Here is a 16767-nt window from a genome sequence, read left to right as displayed (position 1 = left end):
CATTGTCCATTATTGATTTTTCTTTTAAACGTCATCCGTCAAGTATCAGGTTGTGCAATGGTTCTGAATGCTACAGCGGAGAGATGCAAGGAGCGAGGGAAGGAAGGGCTGGATAAGGAGGAGCATCAGACTGCAAACAACTTGGCCAGGCCCGTGTGGCATCTCCAGCAGAAGCTGCTCCTTAGAGAAACCTGGCCATGGGCGAGAGTCCCCAGCACTAGTTAACCCCACTGGCTTAGCACTGACACACGGTTCAGGGAAGCCAGGTTTTGGCGTGTTCGCTACAGTTCTGGAGGTGCAGCAGCTCAGCTAGGCTGTTGGGCAGCAAAAAAACCTCCCCGCTGCAGGTTCTTTACAGGAGGTCCCGTGTGGGTCCTTCATGGTCACCACGTCAGGGTGCTACATGGAGTGGGTTCAGTGGTGTCTCCCAAAATGAAATGTCTATGTTTCAATCCCTGGACTCTGCCAATGTGAGCTTACTTAGAAAAAGGGTGCTTGCTGACATAATTGAGAATTTTGAGATGAGATCAGTGGCCGAGTGAGACTAGCAGCTTCTGGACTGGTCAGTGCAAACACATAACTCACCCATCATCTTGGGAGGGCCTTTGAACAATGCTGTTCTCCAGTATGTCCTTTACATTAGGCAGCATGACAGTAGTGTGTGTGTGTGTGTGTGTGTGTGTGTGTGTGTGAACATACGGGCAACTGAAATCATATTGAAAGAATATTTGAAAAATGCAAAGTTACTGTACTTGGCTGTGGTCCTAGTGCCAGTCAGTCTGGTCTCTAAGGCCGGCCATTCCCTGTTCCTGACTGTACAGCTTCCTCCCTCTCCTCCTACATCCCCAGCTCCTTCAAAATCCTGCAGGATTTTGTTTCCCATTATTGACTCCACATTTTGAATTAAAAAATATGTTCTCTCTAAATAATCATTCTTGCACTGGCTGGTGTAGCTCAGTGGATTGAGTATGGGCTGTGAATCAAAGGGTCACTGGTTCAATTCCCAGTTAGGGCACATGCCTGGGTTGCAGACCAGGTCCCTGGTGGGGGCCATGTGAGAGGAAACCACACACTGACATTTCTCTCCCTCTGTTCTTCCCTTCTTTCCCCTGTCTCTAAAAACAAATACATCACATCTTAAAACAATATAGTGATTCTTAATTTTGGCTGCCTGCCTGTGTTGGTGTGCTTGTGTTTTTAAGCTGTTGGAGGAGATCATTGACAGTATGTGATCACCAGGTGACCCAAGGGCTGGACCTGGCCAGCACTTGATCTGTTTACAATGGCCTTTCTCCCCGGTGTGAAGTGTTGTCTCATTGTGGTTTTAATTTGCATTTCTCTGCTGGCTAGTGGTGTTGAGCATCTTCTCATGTTTCTGGGCCCAAAAAGACTCCGAACTGGGCACAAGAAGTTGAAAGTGTGAATGTCACACTGAAAACGGGGGATTAGAGAATCTACCGCCTGAATTGGGACAATGTTAGAAAACTTTATTGGCAAGACAGGCTTCTAATTCTTCACTCGTTTTCTCTGGTTTATGAAACATTTACAGCCCAATCAGAAAGATCTGCAGATACTGTCAGTTGATGGTGCCATCGATGGAGATGCAGCTTCCCTCTCTTCCCCTCCGCTTCCCCCCTCACCCCCTGATCCCACCTTCTCTCGCTGCCTGGTCGAGTGGAGGGATTCAGTGAAGACATGTCACAAGCGCCGGTAAACACCACCGATGCTTCTGCTGCCTGTTCTCTTTCCAAAGGTGTGACGTCATTGACCTTGCTCATTCAATGTTTTTCGATTCAGGCTCATGGGATACCTAGTAGCTTCGTATAAAGTGACCACATATCTGAAGGTCTGAACTCAGTGGAGCCACAGCTTGAAAAGTTTCCTCACCATAAGCTGAAACCCTCTGTGTGTATGTGTTTGTGTTGTTCTCTTTGAGAGATTGAAGCAATTCATTCATTTGTTCATTCATTTATATATTCAGCAAATTGCTTACTAAACATCTATCTGTCTAATATACTATACTGGGCACTGGAGGCAGTCAGGTTTCATGCCTTAATAAGGGAGACAAGCAAATAAATACATTAAGAACATGAAGGTCAGGGCCCCGCAGACACTCAGCTAGGTCGTGAAAGGCTTGCGGACCACGCAGAGAAGTTTGCCTTTTATTTTAAATCTTTAAGTTTAAAAACAGCTCTTGGGCCTTGGGTAGAGAATGGATTGGAGTAGATAGTAAGTAACCAGTAATGAATGTGAGGAGACAGAATAATTTATGAGAAGACGTGTTTTGAGTCCATCACTATGTAATGCCATACGAGGCACTTCTCCTACAGCTCCTATTTTAGTGACCAGTTTTCAGCCCCAAGCTTGACAACCTGTGTGAAAGGGCCCTGCTTTCTGGGTGACTGCCTGACTGCTTTGCTTCTGGTGGCAAAAACGATTTTATTTCCATGAAGGATTTCTACTGTGTCTGTTATTTTAACTGGCAAGATGTTCTTGGATGTGTCTGAGGGTGAAACGTCTCAGTGAAGTTTGTGGTCTGCATGGTGACGGGAAAGTCTTATTCCAAAGAGGAGAAAAAATGAACGATTCCTTTTTGTTCTCTTATTACTTTATACCAGAGACAGTTCAAAATAAACTGTGCTATTTTGACTAGTGCCATTGTATTAGAACAGAGCACCTTCTATGTTCCTTATACTAATAGAGTGGGTTTGGCAAAGAAAGGAATGCATAGTAATTTTCCGCGAATGTATTTTAAAAAATAAAGGGAGGGTGCTCTGCAGTAGAAGGAGAACGAGGAATGCTGTTCAGTTGGTTCTTCCAGGAATGGCTAGTGTCCTTACAAATTGGCCCTGTGGCTGGTTCTTTTGTAGGCATGAAAAATGCAAATGACAGGACTAGTCGACTCCGCGTGGAATCTCTCTGAGGTCAGTGGCATGTGGTTTCACGTAGCCTGGCTGGGTTGGGCGTCTGAAAATAGCCTTCCCAAGACCTCTTCTGTTCCCCAACTTCACTGCTATTACAGCGGACTATTCACAACAATAGTCAGCCCACGGAAATGGGTTCACAGGGCAGGAGAGTCATTTGACTAGGAGGCTGTTGCGTTTGATGATGTGGAGGGGCTGACTTTTCTTTTTGACTTTGCTGGGAGTGCAACTCAGTGAAGATGTGGTTGGGGTATGAATCGCTTTTGGTCTACTTTTTATATGAGATGCATGCTAATAATACACGTAGTAATATCCGAGTGGAACTTATTATGCAATCAAAGTATGCTGTCTTTGGTTGCATTTGTGATTTTGCTAAAAATATTTTCTGTCAAATATTTAAGTGTGTTCTTGTTTTTTGTTCAATTCAAACTATTGGTCTCTGGAGAGAGATGCTTATGAATGGAGCAAATGGCCATCTGTTTTCGAGAGAGCCATTTACCTACTGAAGCAGCATGGAGATCTCCAGCTCTAGGCTTTTGTGACTGAGGCAGGGAAATGTATCACTTTGCTCAGAGGTTCTCCTCTGTGATTTGTGATATGTTGCTATGTAGAAAATAGAAGTGTATCAGAAAGTGGGCTTAAAAAGTGTCAGAAGAACTAAAGAATACAAATAGATCCTTGTGTCTGTTATAAACATTCTGTGTCTGTGTTCCTATTATAATTTTTCCCTATTTATTTTCAACAAAATAGTCAATCAAATTATTTCTTGGAGTTGACCTTTTGGGCCCTCTATTCTTTCTTTTTAAGAGAATTTCTTGGCAGGAAAGTATTATTCTGAGTTTTTAGTCTTGCTTCTTTTATGTAACTCATGTAAAATGATTACTCTAAAAGGCCAAAGCACACAGTTATTGGCTGGTGATGAAGTGACCCAGAAATGGGGAATCTTGTTGTGCTCTTAGTTATTTCTTCAGGTTTTCTTTGAAAACTAAATGCAGTCAGCGATTAAATACTGTGACACATTTAGCTGTAATTGCAAATGCAAATAGCTCACAGATATGAGCATTTAGAAAATGTGTTATTTTCTACCATTAAGCTTTTCTCCGCTCTACATTATTGAACAAGCATTTCCCTGGTTTCCTATAACTCTCTCTTTCTTGCCTATTCTTCTGTTTATGTGACTGCTGTATGTGTATAGGTTTTCTGTAAAAGACTTAAGAGGTGAAGGGTAGTGTTACCTCTGCCCCCACCAAAGGACAGCCAATGACCCTTTTGGTTCTATGTCAGATGTGTTCAAAACTTTGCCATTCACAAGGGAGTGCAGCCAACATCATTATAATTATCTAGAAATTTTCCTCACTCTGAAATGAAACACCCTACCCCTTAGCAGTCACTCCACATGCCCTTCTCTCTCCCTCCCTCTGGCCATCATTAATCTATCTATTGTCTTGGAATTTGTATATCCTGCACCTCTTATGCAAATGGATGCAGTCTTTTGTTTCACTTAGCATTGTGTTTTCCAGATTCATTCTTGGTGAGTCTTATCTCATGAAAATTCTATCTCAGTAAAAATGTACATAAAAATCAGGGGATTTAATTAAATAAATAAATAAATTTAAAAAGACCTCATCATTTAAACAAGAGAGCACCATCTGTATTAAAACATGTACTTAAAACCAATGAACACACTTACAGCTCTACACTGCTAGGCACCCATTAACTTCATGAATTATCTCCCCCCACATATATATTAAAACTGGATTTGAAATAACTCTTTTTCTACTATATCAACATCAGTTTCTATCACATCAATCTTGCAATATCTTCATTTTTTAAAAAAGATTTTTAAACTTTATTTTTAGAGAGGGAGACTCTTACCTGCATTTGCCTGGGGTGGACGAGTGACTCCTTACACAGAACACAATAATGACTATGGCACCTTCTCACTCTTTTCTATTTCTGTAGACAGGTAGAATGAAAATTATTTAAGCTGCATGTTTATTTTGCTGAATTTTTAAAACTTTGAGGTTGCATAAAATATAGGCAAATAAAAAAGTCATGATTTCTAATGACTGAATCTTGCTCTCCTTTTTTTATTACTCCCCAACAAGATGCAATTTTTATGAACAGTCCTTTGCAAAGTCTTCTGTAGAGGTTTTTATTTGGAAGCATGGAAATATAAATTATGGGACTGAATATTTCTATGATACCCCCTCTGCCAGCATTGTCTCTGAAACAAATATAATTTTAATGGGCACCGATGAAGTGTTGGAGAGCAAAATTTAATTTGAAAATATGCCACCAAGTCTTGCTACAGCCTATCACCCAGTTTTCTTCTTAGTCTGCTCTCTATTATAAATTACATCTTGGTATAAGCTGTGAAGCTATTTTTACCTTCTCATTTGTGGCCCTAGGGTCCAATAACATTATTAAAAAGAAAAGCAGAAGATAATCCACTGTAGTGCTAAACTTTAAAAGGACTAACAACCCCAGTTGGTGAGGGTGCGGAACAGACAGAACTCACACATTGTCGGTGGAAGTATAAAATGAACTAGGATAAAGGTCTGGTAGTTTGTATAATAAAACTCAAAGTACATTTACCATCTGACCCAGCAATTCCACTGCTAGGTGCTTACATGAAGAAAATGAACAGATTTGTACATAAGTGTTTATAGTAGCTTTATTTAGACTAAGCCCCCAAATGTACTTAGCTGAGCTGATTATCAGGAGAAAAATAGAAAAACAAATTATGGTATATTTATACAGTGGAATACCGCCATGCACTAAAAAGAATGAACTACCAATTCATGCATAAACTTGAATGTATCTCAAAAAGATTATGTGGAAAAGAAGGCTTATCTGAAAGCCTTTATGTAATTCCATTTATAAGTTGTTATATGCAAAATTAACTGGTGGATAAACATTTCGAACATTGTTTGCCTCAGAGGAGTTAGACACGGAAACGGCATGAGGGAACTTTTTGGAGTGGTGGTTATGTTATATATCTTAAAAGTTGGGGGGGGGAATAGTACTCAGGAGCAAGCATTTGTCAAAAAAGATCAGAGTACACTTAAGATCTGAGCATTTCGCTTCATGTAAATTTTATCCCCTCAAACTATCAGTAATTACTAATCTCCAGCAGTGATATTCAGGCAGCAGTCTTTAGGGCTGAGACTTACTAATGTTAGCAATTTACCCTAAAATATATTTTTGAAAAATAAGATGGATCAATGGGTGGTTATAGGCATGAATAGATGGACAGATGAGTGGTAAATACAGGAAACGTTTCTCGTGGAATCAAAGTGAGAGCATGTGGGTGGGCTGCTTTCAAACTAGTTTTGTGTATCAAATTCCATTTTTCTTTCAAGGTCTTCTTGGAACACGATCAAGTTCACAAAACCCTTCTCATTATCCTATACCACCTTGTTTTTTTCTTTCTCTGAATTCTTTTAATAAATGTGGCAAACCACAGTTTTTTGACACTCAATGATACACTTGTCATGCATTTTCTGAAATTATATAAATAGCATTTATCTTCTTGAGTAAGATAGAAACTTCTTCAGAGGAAAGACTAGTCTGATTGTTTTTTGTTTCTTTTCCCCAACATTCCTTCTCCCACAGCCACAGAACTCACAAGAGCACTGTCACATCATGATAATGTTGGTGGACGTAGCTCAGCTTCGAGACACACAAAAATGACCTCGCCTCCTCTGTAATTTCCGGAAGAGCTCGTAGTTTGTGTTTTAAGGACGGCATAGCCCTGCAGAACTGGACTAATCTGTTTCCTGGATGGATTCCAGTTTCTGACCCTTTCTATTTACAGCTCAGTAGTGTGCAAAGAGAAGAGGTTTTGAGAGAGGAGCCAAACGGAGTATCACCAGTGAGCAAAACACAGCCCATTGAGCTACATATGCAGCGCTTGGCAGAGTGGTCTTTCCTTGGCAGTCTTTAGAGACACTAAGACAGTGCGGAAAGGGGGTGAGACAAAATGATATGCACACCAGCGGGCTACAGATACCCTCATTCAGCAGATGAAAATTGACCAACAGTAGCAAAATTATCGGAGGGTGGGTTACTGCAGGACTGCCTTTTGGGACAATGAAACTGACCTTGCCTTTCCTTGGTGACTGATGACCCCATGGAGACAGAACTATTGAACTGTGAGCAGCTAATAAGAGCCCTTGCTGTTAATTCCAGGAACAGTAACCTCTAGGGTAGTGAATAGGAGTAATTAATCTATACCAACAGGAATATTACAGACCCAAAGCAGATGACTAATCCCAATGGGTTAAATATCATAAAATATATGTTTTGCTCTCTCTTTATTTGACTTTTATTAATTATAATTATAAATTTCTCAGTTTTGGACACATTTTTGGAGTAAATTTGAAACATTAAATGCAAACATTTTTTGTTACAGTTTTGAGAATGAGATAAAATTATAATATAAAAATGCATCAGTTTCAGCTCTAGAGAGCATTCATTTATTCATTATTCAAAAGGCTTCTTTTGGACCCTGACTTTGTCTTTGAACTTGCTTAATCATGCTGGTATGAATGGGGTTCTCCTCTCCACCAGGTGCCCAGGGCTCCCAGGCAGCCTCTGCAGAACGAGACACATTGCCTTTGTATTTCATCTTTTGACCCCACCACTCTGACCTTTGAAACAATTAGAGCAGATCCCAAAGCACCTAGCAGACTTGACTAAGAAATTCCTTTTTCAAAAGCTATTTTTTATTGTGATATAAAACACAGAGCCTGAAGTTTACCGTCTTAACCATTTTTAAAGAGTCCGTCTCAGTAGCGGTAAGTGTATTCACATTGCTGCACTGAGCTGCCGAACCCTTTGGTCCTGCAGAACTGAAGCTCCGCCCCCGTAAACAGCAGCTCCACATCCGTCCATTCCCCGGTCCCTGGCAACCACCATCCTCCTTTCTGTTCCCATGATTTGTCTACCTTAGATACCTGATAAGTGGAGGCATACAGTATTTGTCCTCTGGTGCCTGGCTAGTTCACTTAACATTGTGTTCTCAAGGTTCACTCACATTGTAGCAGAATTTCTTAAGACTAAATAATATTCCAGTGTCTGTATGTACCATTTTTTAAAAATCTATTCATCTGTCAATAGACAATTGCATTGATCTACCTTACAGATATATTGTTTTAAAGATTGTATTTATTTATTTTTTTAGAGAGGGGAAGGGAAGGAGAAAGAAGGAAACATCAATGTGCGGTTGCCTCTTGTACACCCTCTAATGGGGACCTGGCCCTGACTGGGAATCAAACTGGTAACCCTTTACTTTGCAGACCAGCACTCAATCCTCTGAGCCACACCAGCCAGGGCTACCTCTTAGGTATTTTGAATAATGCTGTTATGAACACCAGTGTGCAAATATCTGTCTGCAACCCTGCTTTTACTTCTTTCAGACATATACCCAGAAAGGAAATTGCGAGATCACATAGTAGTTCTCCTTTGAATTTTCTGAGGAATTGCCATGCCGTTTTCTTTATGCTGCATCATTTTACATGCCCACCGACAGCCTACAAGGATTCTATTTTTTCCACATCCTTGCTAGTGCTTGTTATTGTTTTTTAATAGTAGCCATTCTAATGAGTGTTAAGGGTGAAATAAACTTTTAAATTGAAAAAATAACTTTCTCACCAAAGGAGTTTAAAATACTGAGGGTACAAGATCCAAATAAGATTTGTTTTACATTAAGCTTTTTTTTGTGGCCTATTATTTCTCATGTTGCTCGTGGATTTGTCTTTCTTTAGAGTTCTGAAATTAGCCATGTGCTCAAATGAGTCACCCACCTCAGTATGGACTGAGCAGAGGTTGGATGGTGAACTTTTCCATCTCATTTTCCATGGTGAATACATGCCTGTAAGAGAAACTACTTTCTAAAGCTGTGAAAAACTGACCATGCAAACTTGGCCTTTCATTAAAGAGATAATGAGAATTAAAGTTGGCCATCACCATGAACCCCAGTGTTCTCCTTGCTATAACACACAGGGTTTGCCCAGATGAGAGGCTGCAAACCTGTGTACCTACAGGGCCCAGTGCTCCCTGGAAACGAGTGAGGCAGGCTGGTTGTGAAACACCCCGGGGAGCGGAGCGGGAGGACAGTCCTCTGAGAGCAGGAAGCCAGCCCTCAGCCCTGACTTTCTGTGCCACCAGGGAGCCTAGGCTGCTGTCCCCATGGTGTATTGTTAGACCTTCAAACTTGTCAAGCAAAGCTGACCATTTTAAAGATGGCAGTTATTTTAATGGAAAGAACATTGTTGTGCAGGAGAAACCAAACACATTTCTGGGGGCGGGGTGTGGGGTATGGATGGCGGTGTGTACTCTGTGGACTGGATGAGGTTTCAGGTTCTTTGAGGTCTAAAATTCTTTGATTGCCAGATTGCAAGAACAGATTAAAAACATTGGCAATTACTGGAGGCTCTGATTCTACTGTCAGTCAAAATGAGAGGCTGTTGTCTTGGTTTCACTAGAATGGATCAAAATAACTCAATTGTCTGATGGATAGACCCTGTCTCCTTAAGCACTGTATTTATCTTCAGTGAATTGTCCTAAGAACGATTTGTGTGACAACTCAGATCACATTTGAAATGATACATGGCTCTCTGTGGCAGAAAACTGTTGCTTTTGATTGGATTCCTCAGATCTGTATTGAATTGCAGCAAAATGAAGGGACAGAAAAATCAGTTCATGTCTCAATTAATTTCATAAACTAAAAGACAGATGAGAATTCTCTTTGACTCCAGATTCTCCTGTTCCTGAAGAATTGCTGGAGGACATTGGTGGTCACCTGATCTCTTCCAAGCAGCTGGGATTGATATTTGCTCCTTCTTCTTTTGCTTCCTTTTTTTGTCAATAGAATATTGCTTTTCCAATTAGCCACTCCTGTTTTGCACTCTTAACATTGATCAGTGAGCCTCAAAGTGGATCAAAATTCCCCAGACCAGCATCATCATCATCATTATCTGGCACCTGGTTAGGACCGGACGTTCTCAGGCCCTGTCCTACTGGTTTAGCTAATTCTGGGGTTGCTGACCCATCCCTCCGCTCCAGGATGGATTATTCATGCACTGTGATGAGTCTGAAAATGAACATAGGATCTAGGGTCAGTGGTTTTCAAAATTTTTGGTGAATCTGAATCACTTGGATGGCTTGTAAAACACAAAGTGCTGGCCCCTCCCTCGGTGTTCATGATTATCTAAGTCTGGGGTAGGACCTAACTGAGCATTCTTTTTTTCCTCAACAGGCAAAAACTACAAGCGTTCCCCTTAAGATGGGAACAAGAGAGGGATGTCTGCTTTCATCTCTTATTCAACATAGTACTACTGGAGTCCTAGCCACATCAATCAAACAGGAAGAAGAAATAAAGGGCATCTAAATTGGACAAGAAGAAGTAAAAGTGTCTTCATTTGCAGATGACATGATACTGTTCATAGAGAACCCCAAAGATTTCACAAACTACTAGAATTGATAAATAAATTCAACAAACTAGCAGGATACAAAGTTAATATCCAGAAATCAGTTGCACATTTATATATCAATAAGGAACTAACAGAAAGGGAAATTAGAAAACAATTTGATTCATAATTGCTTCAAAAAGAATAAAATGCCTAGTAATAAACCTAAGATCGTAAAAGCCCTATACTTGGAAAATTGTAAGACACTGAAGAAAGAAATTGAAGAAGATACAAATAAGTGGAAGCACATACCATGTCCATGGATAGGAAGAATTAGCATCCTATTTCATCCTATTATAGGAAGAACTAAGCATTCTTAACAAGTTCCCAGGTGATGCTGATGTGCTCCTAGGAAAGAGATGCTGATGACCACACCTTGAGAACCACCCATCTGAACTGATGAGATTAAAACCTGGACATGTTGTGGAAATGCCACCTGCATTAGTTAGCTGATGCCTCATACTTGCTGTGTGAAAAATGACTCCAAATCTTACTTGCATAGAATGATAAACATTTATTTCTCTTTTAGGTATGTGATAACTCAGTGGGTATTTCACTGAGTTTGGGGGTGCCTGGCCTTGGCTCCAAGTTGCAGGCTCAGTCCAGCTCTTATCCATGTGTCTTTCATCCTCCCTGGTCCCATGGCTACTCAACTTAGAGCATAGAACTTCAATAACAAAAGGCCAAGTGCAAGGGGGCAGGTCCCGCTGTGCCAGCTTATTACAGCTCTAGCCCATGCCACTTACACCCACTGATATTCCATCTGCCATAAGCCAAAGAAAATCATATGACTAATATCAATATTAAAATTTCCCAGGAGAACTTAAGGGGAGGATAATAAATATTAATTGAATGGTAATATAATATATAATATCTAGGAGAATGTGCTTTCTTTTCACTGGGTTTTAAGCTGGTAAACTGTGGTCTTGAATCTGTTAGTTGCTGACTTTGCAGCCACACTGGAGAAGATTGCCTCAAAATAAAGCCAACAGAGAGAAGGGCAGAGCTGAAAGCTGGAGACAGAGCTAATCCTGAAGATGCAGCCGTGTTGGGAACCAGGTCTACCATGGGGCTCGTTGGTGAGTCAGTACTCTGTTTTTCTTAAGCTATTTCTTGCAACCCAAAGTCCTTAAGAACCTTAGCTTTCTTTCTGTTTATAAATCTTCATCAGTCCTTGAGACAATGGGGATTTCAATAAATACTATATAATATATTTACATTAGATATGGAAATTTTTTTGCCATGTTTTTAGTACAGTGGTATTCTAAATGATTGATTCAAAGTTAAATTTACCACAACAGAATTTGTCCTTAATTAAAGGTTTTCAATACCCTATAACATTGCACTTAGTCATACTTTGAAATGTTCTATAAAAGTTCTGTCAGATAAAAATTAAGTGCCATAAACAACCAAAAGAGGACTCTGTATCTTCAGCAGGACACATTTGTTAGAAATTGCGTAATGATGCTAGTACAACAATGCTGGCTTAAATAGGATGGAATTTGAAGGGTTTTTTTCCCTCTAGCAACAGGCAGTGTAAGACTGGCATGGCGCTCCACCACCATCTCTGACCCAGCATCTTTCTCGTTTTCTTCTCCGCCATCTTTATTGTGCAACTACCCATCTCTCCCCAGGGCTCAAGGGTGCTACTGGAACTCAGGCTCTCGCCCCAGGTAACAGGGAGGAAGTGAGGAAGAGAGAAAGGGTCCAGGCCAACTGTCTGTGGCTTTTTTAAGGAGCTTTTCTGTATGTGTCATCTGCCGGACCTTAGTCACATAGGCACAGGAAGGGTGGCTGAGAAATAGAGTTTTTTTTGTTTTGTTTTTTTTTTTAACTATTTTTTTTTTTAAATTTTATTTAGTTATTTTTCAAGTACAGTTTTTTGTCTATTTTTCCCATCCCAGCCTCCCCTGCCCCTTGCTCCCCACCCCCTCCCATTTCCTCCCCCCCCTTAGTTCTCGTCCCTGTGTCCTTCCTATTTGTTCCTCCAAATCCCTCCCCCCTTTTTCCCCTTAACTTCCCCTTCCTTCTCCCCCTCTGGTCACTATCCCCTTGTTCTCTATTTCAGTGTCTTTGTTTTTTTGGGGTTTTTTTTTCTGCTTACTTGTTTGTTTTGTTGTTTAGCTTCCTGTTAAAGGTGAGATCATATGGTATTTGTCTTTCAGCACCTGGCCTATTTCACTCAGCATAATGCTTTCCAGTTCCATCCATGTTGTTGCAAAGGGTAGTAGCTCCTTCTTTCTCTCTGCAGCATAGAATTCCATTGTGTATATGTACCACAATTTTTGGATCCATTCATTTACTGATGGGCACCTAGGTTGCTTCCAACTCTTGGCTATTGTAAATTGTGCTGCTATGAACATTGTGGTGCATAGGTTCTTTGATATTGATGTTTTAGGATTCTTAGGATATAATCCTAGCAGTGGAATTGCTGGGTCAAAAGGCAGGTCGATTTTTATTTTTCTGAGAAAAATCCATACTGTTTTCCATAATGGTTGTACCAGTCTGCACTCCCACCAACAGTGAACTAAGGACCCCGTTTCCCCACAACCCCTCCAACATTTGTTGTTTGTTGCTTTGTTTATGATAGCCATCCTGACTGGTGTAAAGTGGTATCTCATTGTGGTTTTAATTTGCATCTCTCTGATAGCTAATGATATTGAGCATCTCTTCATGTGTCTCTGAATGTTCTGTATGTCCTCCTTGGAGAAGTGTTTGTTCAAGTCCTTTTCCCATTTTCTAATTGGGTTGGGTAAAAGGCATCCAAATAGGAAAGGAGGAAACAAAACTGTCACTGTTTGCAGATGACATGATAGTGTACATGGAAAATCCTATAGACTCTACCCAAAAACTCCTCAAACTAATTGATGAGTTTGGCAAAACAGCTGGTTATAAAGTCAATATCCAGAAATCAAAGGCATTTTTGTATACCAACAGTGAATCAGCAGAAGCAGAAATAAAGAGAAAAATCCCATTTGATATAGCAAAAAGAAAAATAAAATATCTGGGAATAAACCTAACCAAGGAGGTAAAAAACCTGTATGCAGAAAACTACACAGCCCTGAAGAACGAAATCAAGGAAGACACAAACAAATGGAAACATATACCTTGTTCATGGATTGGAAGAATTAACATTATCAAAATGTCCATACTACCCAAAGCAATATACAGATTCAATGCAATACCTATTAAAGTACCAATGGCATATTTCACAGACATAGAACAAACACTTCGAAAATTTATATGGAACCATAAACGAGCTCGAATAGCAGCTGCTCTTTTGAGAAAGAAGAACAAAGTAGGGGGGATCACAATACCTGATATCAAACTGTATTACAAGGCCACTGTAATCAAAACAGCCTGGTACTGGCATAAAAACAGGCACATAGACCAATGGAACAGAACAGAGAGCCCAGAAATCAACCCAACTCTCTACAGTCAATTAATATTCGACAAAGGGGGCAGTAACATAAAATGGAGTAAAGATAGCCTCTTCAACAAATGGTGTTGGGAGAACTGGACAGCTACATGCAAAAAAAATGAAACTTGAGCACAGACTTACACCATACACCAAAATAAATTCAAGGTGGATAAAAGACTTAAATGTAAGTCATAACACCATTAAAGTCCTAGAGGAGAACATTGGCAAGAAAATCTCAGATATTTCACGCAGCAACTTCTTTACTGATATGTCCCCTAGAGCAAGGAATGTAAAGGAAAGAATAAACAAATGGGATCTCATCAAAATAAAAAGCTTCTGCATGGCTAAAGAAAACAGTATTAAATTAGCAAGACAACCAACTGTATGGGAAAACATATTTGCCAATGATACCTCAGACAAAGGTTTAATCTCTAAAATATACAAAGAAATAGAGTTTTTTGGCTCAGCACTTTCATCCCCCGCATAAAATCAGGGCTGCGTCACAGAGAAAGAAGGACAGAACTTGGGAAGGTGACTGATCATTGCTGCCACAAATGAAAATTTCAGAAGTAAACAAGAATGGAGCATCTTTGATGGAAATAAACAAGATCAAAAGTTAACAGGAGACAAACTGAAATGGCTATAGAAATTGAATGGGAACCTATCTCAAAGAGGAATGGGAATATGAAGTTCAAGTAGAGATGGGTTGGAAATGTACATTTGAATGGTCATTAGAACTTCAGGAAAAAGGGGGTGGTAAGAATATCTTTTCTTGGGGTTTAATGCACATAGTTCTTGGAAGAGAAGTACATGTACATGGTTCAGTTCATAGGAAGGTATAACACTGAGAAGGAGAAGAACTTTTTAAATAACATAGGTCAAACTGGTTTTTCAACAGGGTTTATCAGACTTACCTTAAATATCTCTAAAAAGATTCATTTCTGGTATTATTGCCTCCTCATTCACTGGGTGATAAATTTGCCCTTCCCAGTAGACTTCCTCCCCTTGCAGGGATCTATAATAAAGGCAATGCGAGCATTAGAGTTTACTCAGAAGATATTTCTTATTGTAAAAACTTGTGACCTTTGGCTAGAAAAATATCAGTATGGAAATTTCCCTAGAGTGAGAGTGATAACATGGTATCAAGGACTCTTGTACCCCAGGGATGGGGACACCCTCAGACAGGACATCTGATGACATGGTGGACAATGGCTAACTATGGCCAGAGCAGCTGGGCTCCTGCTGACCAGGATTTTGGATTAGGTTCAACCAAATTCAAGCAAGTGGCAAATGGGCAGGTAGAGAGAACTGACCACAGTCTAGTCCTGTTTCTTATCATATTATATCATGATGTTGAACTGATTTCTTTACTCCTCTGCACTTGCATTTCTTCATCTATGAAATTAAGGTAAGGATACCTATTCCCAGTGATGCTGAGAGGATTAATGAAACTGTGCAGGTAAAGTTGCTTAGTGAGGTACAAATAGTAGATACTCAATGAATTCAATCCCCGTGTCTACCCTCGGCTCTGCCCTTCACCCTGTCTTCTTTTCCTTTCTCACTCCAGCCTTTTCTGAAAGACATCAAAATCTCCTAAACCACCACAACAAGGCACAGCTAAACCTCAGCCTTGTGAATGAGCACAGTCCACGCAGCTCACTGGGTTCTCAGGGGTAGTTCCTGAGTTACCCTGCAGTACGGTGGGAGGCCTGGCTGGAAGTTCTGCCGTTATTCTGACTACATTGTACACATGCATCAGTTTACTTACCCAATTTGTTTAATCTGAAATGCAAAGCATAGAAGATGAGTCAGGTTTGAGCCGTTTGTCATTTTAATATCCATTTCTTCTGTTTTCACTCATTTGTTGTTTGCCTAAGTTCTTGCTCTCTAGTCAAAGTTATACTGTTCCTTGTGTGTGCGCCTGTGTGTGTTCACACACTTGTGTGTGCGCCCATGTGTTGGCTTTCAGAATGAACTAGAAAAGGAGCAGTTTGCCTTAGGTTTTCCTGGCTCTTACTTCCCCATGTCCTGACCTTCTCTGCCTGAACTGTGTTTTACATTTCTTTACAATGATGTCTACTTATATGTATGTCTCCTTAATTACTTCACAGCACTGCTCTGTAAAGCTATCAATTTAATTAATCGCTGCATTTTGAGTAACATTTTTGGTGTTAATTATGGTAAATGCTCCCTGAGAATATTAATCAGTTCAATGAATGATGAGTCTCAAGTTCCGAGACACCCATCAGGTCAGGGTTTCCCATCAGTCTTCTTGTTTTCCCACAGCTTCTAGGCATTTTTCATACTATGAAGCCTCACATCTTCCTGCTGTTTTCCTGTCACTAAGGAAGATCAAGTTCTCTAACACAGAAGGCAAATTCTATGCTGTTATTTTGACAGCACTAATTAAAAAAGGAAACATCTTTGAGCAAATCATTGCTTCATTTACCTGAACTTTAGAAAGCATACCTTTTCTGTATTCACTTTCTCCATCAGTGATTAATTTCACTTCTGTCTTTTATGGGCAATTTTAGAGGATTTATGAAAGCATACCTTTTCTGTATTCACTTTCTCTATCAGTGATTAATTTCACTTCTGTCTTTTATGGGCAATTTTAGAGGATTTATTCAAAGCCAAGCCAATGGGTAGCATCTTTTTTAGGTATATATGCAAATAAAAAGTAGCATTTTAACAACACCTTCTTTTTTTTAAAAGTATTTTTTATTGATTATGCTATTACAGTTTTCCCAATTTTCCCCCTTTATCCCCCCTTCTGCCCTGTCCCCCATAACCCTTCAGCATTCCCCACCCCTTAGTTCATGTTCATGGGTTGTACATTTAAGTCCTTTGAGTCCTCTGTTTCCTACACCATTTTCTATCTCTCCCCATCTATTTTATGCACACTAATTATGCTTCTTCTTCCCTGTACCTTTTCCTCCCTGTTCCT

The sequence above is a fragment of the Artibeus jamaicensis genome, unplaced genomic scaffold (genome assembly GCF_021234435.1).
Source record: "Artibeus jamaicensis isolate MK-2021 breed Jamaican fruit bat unplaced genomic scaffold, CSHL_Jam_final contig_1015, whole genome shotgun sequence".
NCBI classification, from domain to species: domain Eukaryota; kingdom Metazoa; phylum Chordata; class Mammalia; order Chiroptera; family Phyllostomidae; genus Artibeus; species Artibeus jamaicensis.
The sequence above is the reverse complement of the archived record's forward strand: the minus strand, read 5'-3'. Positions refer to the sequence as shown.